This window comes from Mustelus asterias, unplaced genomic scaffold (assembly GCF_964213995.1).
Source record: "Mustelus asterias unplaced genomic scaffold, sMusAst1.hap1.1 HAP1_SCAFFOLD_77, whole genome shotgun sequence".
NCBI lineage: Eukaryota > Metazoa > Chordata > Chondrichthyes > Carcharhiniformes > Triakidae > Mustelus > Mustelus asterias.
The window spans coordinates 936635-944398 of NW_027590136.1; positions in this window are offsets into that span (position 1 = coordinate 936635).

Sequence of the window (7764 nt, forward strand, 5' to 3'; positions counted from 1 at the left end):
TGTGGGAAAAAATTTCAAACATCAGTGTGACTGGAAAAGCACCGAGACACACACATGAGTGAGAGTGTTCGAGTGAGCTAACTATGGAAAGAGCTTCAACCAGTTACACAGCCTGAAAAACATTACACCATTCACAGCGAGGGCATTGGTGAGACCGCAGCTGGAATACTGTGTGCAATATTGGTCCCCTTATTTGCGGAAGGATATATTGGCCTTGGAGGGAGTGCAGAAAAGGTTCACCAGGTTGATACCGGAGATGAGGGGTGTTGATTATGAGGAGAGACTGAGCAGATTGGGTTTGTACTCGTTGGAATTTAGAAGGCTGAGGGGGGATATTCATAGAATCATAGAAATCCTACATTGCAGGAAGAGGCCATTCGGCCCATCAAGTCTGCACCGACCACAATCCCACCCAGGCCCTGCCCCCATATTCCTATATATTTTACCCACTAATCCCTCGAACCTACACATCTCAGGACACTAAGGGGCAATTTTAGCATGGCCAATCAACCTAACCCGCACAACTTTGGACTGTGGGAGGAAACCGGAGCACCCGGAGGAAACCCACACAGACACGAGGAGAATGTGCAAACTCCACACAGATAGTGACCCGAGGCTGGAATCGAACCCAGGTCCCTGGGGCTGTGAAGCAGTAGTGCTAACCACTGTGCTACAGTGCCGCCCTTATAGAGACCTATAAGATAATGAAGGGGCTGGATAGGGTAGAGGTGGAGAGATTCTTTCCACTTAGAAAGGAAGCTAGAACTAGAGGGCACAGTCTCAACATAAAGGGGGGTCAGTTTAGGACAGAGTTGAGGAGGAACGTCTTCTCTCAGAGGGTGGTGAATCTCTGGAATTCTCTGCCCACTGAAGTGGTGGAGGCTACCTCGTTGAATATGTTTAAATCACGGAGAGATGGATTCCTGATCGGTAAGGGAATTAGGGGTTATGGGGATCAGGCGGGTAAGTGGAACTGATCCACTTCAGATCAACCATGATCTCATTGAATGGCAGGGCAGGCTCGAGGGGCTAGATGGCCTACTCCTGCTCCTATTTCTTGTGTTCTTAGAAACTGTACACGTGTTGTGTGTGTGGACGAGGCTTCAACTGATTGTCCAACCCAGAGAGACACGAGGGCACCGGCACCATGAAGAAACTGTGGAAATGTGGGGACTGTGAGAAGGGATTCAATTATCCATCCCACTTGGAAATCCATCAACACAGTCACACTGGGAACAGCATCACAAAGAGACCGCGGAAATGTGAGGATTGTGGTGAAGGATTCTATTATCCATGCCTGCTGGAAGTCCACTGACGCAGTCACGCTGGGAAGAAGCTATTCACCTCTTGTGTGTGTGGAAAAGGATTTATTAAGGCAGCGAGCCTCGTGTCACACCTGCGAATTCACACTGAGGAAAGACCGTATGACTGCACATACTGTGAAAGGAGGTTTAAACAGTCATCTACCCTCACTGCACATCAGCCAATTCACACTGGGATGAGACCATTCAGCTGCTTCGTATGTGGGAAGAGATTTACTCAGTTATCTCACCCTGCTTACATACCAGTCCTCCATCCTGTTAATCCACCAACCACTCACACTGGGGAGAAGCGATTCACCTGCTCCATACGTGAGAAAGGATTTACTCAGTCGTCTGGCCTTTGGTCACACCACAGAGTTCACACTGAGGAGAGGCCATACCCCTGCTCAGTCTGTGGGAAGGGATTTACTCAGTTATCCCACCCTGCTAACACAGCAGAGAAATCACACTCGGAAGAAGCCAAAAAGCTGCACTTCCTGTGGGAAGAGCTTCAGGTCTTCATCCAACCTCAGTGCACAGAAGCGTGTTCACACTGGGGAGAAATCATTCACCTGCTCCAAGTGTGGGATGGAATTCACTCAGTCAGCCAACCTGGAAATACACAAGAGAATTCACACTGAGGAGAAACCATTTAGCTGCACCTCCTGTGGAAAGAGCTTCAGGCAGTTATCCACACTCACTGCACAGCAACGCACTCACACTGGGGAGAGGCCATTCACCTGCGCTGTGTGGGGGAAGGCATTCACTCAGTCAGCCAGCCTCATGTTAAACCAGCAAGTTCACACTGAGGGGAGTCTGTTCAACTGCACTCACTGTAGAAAGAAATTCAGGCAGTCTTCCGCGCTCACTGCACACCAGCGAATTCACATTGGGGAAAAATCATTCAACTGCTCCGTATGTGGGAAGGGCTTCACTCAGTCATCTGGGCTTTGGTCACACCAGCGAGTTCTCATTGGGGAGAAGCCATTCAGCTGAACTCTCTGTGAAAAGAGTTCCAGATCTTCATCTGATCTGAACGTACAAAGCGAGTTCACACTGGGGAGAGGTCGTTCACCTGCTGTGTGTGTGGAAAGGGTTTCACTCGGTCAGCCAATCTGTGGACACACCAGAGCGTTCACAAGTGACTGCAGGAGTTGGATTATATTGTTATTTGCTGTTAATCACACCGAGGATTGTTAGTCTATTTTTTATTTGGTTTGTTTTTGCTGGTGTTAACAGCCCCATCGCAGACAGAACTGTAATATTGTGGAAAGAGCTTGATTTTTGGGGCTGCTGAGTCCCTATTTAAAAGCACCAGCTGTGATCTTTCTCTCTAACTCAAGAACTCTCGACAGGTACGAGTTCACAATAAAATTATCAACCTCCACTTGAATTCCATGTTGATCATTGATGCAAAATCTACAACTCAGTGTTGAAAGGTTCCAGCTCCAATTAGAAAATGCTGATTAATCCTTGCTGACAATTCTCACTGACTTAAATATTCTTTACAATGGGAACTCTATTACATTATCAAGATACACTGAACAAAACAGAAAAATATTTCACAGTCACATCAGTAAAATCTTCATCAATCAACACTGATACTGATGAAACTTGGAAGTCGCTGAGTTCTCTCATTTCTGACACAGCAGCAGCAACATTTGGTAAAAGTTGCAAAGATGGTTTGAGACCCACTCAGCAGAGATGACATCTGTCATTGAAGCAAAAAGCAAAACCTACCTGATGTACAACATCAACCCAAAAGCTGGAGCACTGTGTCACTTGAATGTAGCCAGGACAGATGTGTAAAAAGCAGAGAGAGATTGTGCAAATAATCATTGGATCAGCCTATTTCAAGAAATGCAAATTGTCTGTGGCAACAGAAATCTCTGTGCTGTGTATGATGGGATTAGGAGAGTAGTTGGCCTTCCCATCATCAAAGTTGCTCCCCTGAAATTGTCACTTGAGCTGGAAAAGGCTATTGATTGCAAACCTACCTCAGTTGATCTTTCTCTACACCCTCGCTATGACTGTATCACGACATTCTGCACTCTCTCCTTCCCAATGTACAGTATGCTTTGTCTGTATAGCGCACAAGAAACAATATTTTTCGCTGTATACTAGTACATGTGACAATAATAAATCAAACAGACCGCACAGAGAAACTAACTTTATAACAATCAGGATAGAATTAAACACACTGGTATGTTGGGATGTCCTGTGGTTGTGAAAGGCTCTGTAGAAATGTAAGTTTATAAATTGAAGATTTATGTTCTCTGATCTTGTTATCTGGAACTGAATTAATTTCAGCCACCCCCATCTTGTCACTTATTAAATTCACTTTGGTTCAGACAAGACTTTAACCAATTAAGGCAAAGGCAGAATTCTCTGGATAGTAAATTTAAAAATAAGTTTATTCAATGAGAGAGGTTTACTGAACAACTTTAAGACATTGGCTTTTATAACTTGATGTGGGTGATCAGTCTGGAAGGTTAACCCTCTCTGGCTCCTTCTTTGACAGGACTTTTTGTGGAATTCAGCCTCAGGAGTCTGGCTCCATCTTTGACAGGAATTTCCTTAAAACTCAGCCTCGGGACTCTTCAGTATTTGGCCAGCAGGGAAGACCTTTGGAACCTCTACTTTTATTCCCTTACATCAGAGTTGGGCCTGTTTAACATGACAATTGGTCAATTTGATGAGATTAATTCAATTGAATCCCCAATATTTACACCACCTTTTCTCTTCATCTTATTCAGGAATACAACATAATTGTTTCAGACTATCCCTTTACCTGATTCCATACAATCCCTTGTTCATACAGTTTCAAATATTGAAGAGTTTGAAGGTCCCTCTCGCCAGTACATTTATCTTCATTGCACATTCTTTACAGACACAGCAATAAGCTTTTACATTTTTACAGTAAATAAAACTCAGCCTTTTACTATAACTACTGATTCATTAATTGTAACTTAATACAATCATGTTAATGGCTGGTGGCTAATTAATACAGGATTCTTTAATTCATTTGGTTAATACAAGATTCACTGGTTCAAAAAGACACACGATGGAAGACAATAGGTTTCTTTCTTATTCACCTTGATCAGACTGAACAATCGACCTTATTCTTGAGCCAGATTTGACGGAATATAATGTCCTGTAGCTTATCAAAATGAGAGAAGAAATTCTTAGTTTAAACAATTTCTGCTGGTTATGCAGTTTCCACAAGCATTTGGGTGATTACAGCATTAATTTTTAAAATAAAGCTTCATTCACATGTCAGAGTTTAAGATTGTTTCCTTGACCTTGTTACTTAGAATGTTCAAGGAACAATTCAGCACAGTAACAGGCACTTGGGCCCACCGAGCCTGTGCCAATAGAGCTTCTATCTCTCTGTTCACCTCCTGTCTGTCTATCAAGATACACCTTGAACATTGCTAAGGTGCCTGCTTCCACCCGCTCCACTGGCAGTGCATTCCAGGCACCCAGCACCTCTACAGAGTCATAGAGGTTAACAGCATGGAAACAGGCCCTTTGGCTCAACTTGTCCATGCTGCCCCTTTTTTTAAACGACTAAGCGAGTCCGAATTGCCCGCATTTGGCCCATATCCCTCGACAGCAATCTTGCTCGTAACTGTCTAAACGTTTTTCAAAAGACAAAATTGTACCCACCTCTACTACTACCTCTGGCAGCTTGTTCCAGACACTCGCCACCTCTGTGTGAAAAAGTTGCCCCTCTGGACCCTTTTGTATCTCTTCCCTCTCACCTTAAACCGAGGCACTCTAGTTTTAGACTTTGGGAAAAGTTATTGAGTATCTCGCTGATCTATGCCCCTCATTATTTTATAGACCTCTATAAGATCACTCCAAAGCCTCCTACGCTCCAGAGGAAAAAGTCCCAGTCTATGCAGCCTATCCTTATAACTCAAACCATCAAGTCCTGGGAGCATCCTAATAAATCTTTTCTGCACTCTTTCTAGTTTAATAATATCTTTTCTATAATAGGGTGACCAGACCTGTATGCTGTATAACAAGTGTGGCCTTACCAATGTCTTGTGCAACTTCAACAAGACGTCCCAACTCCTGTATTCAATGTTCTGACCAATGAAACCAAGCATGCCGAATGCCTTCTTCACCACTCTGTCCACTCGTGGCTCCACTTTCAATGAGCTATGAACATGTACCCTTAGATCTCTTTGTTCTATAACTCTCCCCAATGCCCTATCATTAACTAAGTCCTACCCTGGTTCGATCTACCAAAATGCATCACCTCGCACTTATCTAAATTAAACTCCATCTGCCATTCGTCAGCCCATTGGCCCAATTGATCAAGAACCCATTGCAATCCGAGCTAACCATCTTCACTGTCCACTATGCCACCCACCTTGATGTCATCTGCAAACTTACTAATCACACCTCCTAAATTCTCATCCAAATCATTAATATAAATGACAAATAATAGTGGACCCAGCACCGATCCCTGAGGCACATCACTGGTCACAGGCCTTCAGTTTGAAAAACAACCATCTACAATCACCCTCTGTCTTCTGTCATCAAGCCAATTTTGTATCCATTTGGCTACTTCACCCTGGATCCCGTGAGATTTAATCTTATGCAACAACCTACCATGAAGTACCATGTCAAAGGCCTTGCTAAAGTCCATGTAGACAACAACAACTGCACTGCCCTCATCTACCTTCTTGGTTACCCCTTCAAAAAACTCAATCAAACTTCTGAGACATGATTTTCTACTCACAAAGCCATGCTGACTGTCCCTGATCAGTCCTTGTGTCTCTAAATGCCTGTACATCCTGTCTCTCAGAATACCTTCGACCAGCGTACCCACTACAGATGTGAGGCTCACCAGCCTGTAGTTTCCAGGCTTTTTCCTGCAGCCCTTTCTAAACAAAGGCACAACATTTGCCATCCTCCTATCTTCAGGCACCTCAGCTGTGGATGTCAATTCAAATATCTCTGCTCGGGGACTCGCAATTTCCTCCCTAGCCTCCCACAACGTCCTGGGACACACTTCATCAGGTCCTGGGGATTTATCTACCTTGATGTGCTTTAAAACTTCGAGCACATCCTTCTCTGTTATGTGCACACTTCTCAAGACATCACGATTTATTTCCCCAAGTTCCCCAACATCCATGCCTCAACAGTAAATACTGATGAGAAATATTCATTTAGGATCTCACCCATCTCTTGTGGATCCGCACATAGATGACCTTGTTGACCCTTAAAAGACCCTACTCTCTATACTCTGTATTTGTAGAATCTCTGGATTCTCCTTTGCCTTATCTGCCAAAGCAATCTCATGTCCCCTTTTTGCCCGCCTGATTTCTCTCTTAACTGTACTCCTACACCCTCTATACACTTCAAGGGATACACTTGATCCCAGCTGCCTATGCATGTCATGTGCCTCCTCCTTCTTCTTGACCAGGGCCTCAATATCCCAAGTCATCCAGGATTCCCTACTTCTACCAGCCTTGCCCCTCACTCTAAGAGGAATGTGCTTTTCCTGAACCCTGGTTAACACACTTTTGAAAGTCTCCCACTTACCAGACGTCCCTTTACCTTCCCACAGACTCCCCCAATTAACTTTTGAAAGTTCCTGCCTGATACCATCAAAATTTAGAATTTTAACCTTTGGGCCTGACCTATCATTCTCTATAGCTATCTTAAAACTAATAGAATTATGGTCACTGGTCCCAAAGTGATCCCTCACTAACACTTCTGTCACCTGCCCTTCCTTATTTCCCAAGAGGAGGTCAAGTTTTGCCCCCTCTCTAGTCGGGCCATCCACATACTGAATGAGAAATTCCTCCTGAATACATTCAACAAATTTCTCTCTATCCAACCCTCTCATACTATGGCTGTCCCAGTCAATGTTGAGAAAGTTAAAATCGCCGACTATTACCACCCTATTTTTTGGAGCTATTTGTAATCTCCTTACATATTTGCTCCTCAATTTCCCGCTGACTATTTGGGGGCCTATAGTACAACCCTATCAAAGTGATTTTCCCCCTTCTTACTTCTCAGTTCTACCCATATAGACTCAGTGGGCGAACCCTCGGATATATCCCCTCAGTACTGCTGTGATGTTTTCCCTCATCAAAAGTGCAACTCCCCCTCCTCTCTTACCTCCTGTTCTATCTTTCCTATAGCATCTGTACCCTGAAACATTGAGCTGCCAGTCTTGTCCCTCCCTCAGCCATGTTTCAGTAATAGCTATAATATCCCAGTCCCACGTACCCATCCATGCCCTGAGTTCATCTGCCTTGCCTGTTAGGCCTCTTGCATTGAAATAAATGCAGTTTAATCTGGACTTCCCTTGCTCTCTGCTCTGCTTTTGACTGACCTGTCCAGTACTAGGATTACTGACACTGTCTTTACTATTTAATGTGCTCTCTTTAACTTCTGTCCTCAATCTTCTCTTCTGTCTCCCTATTGCTTTGGATCCCAC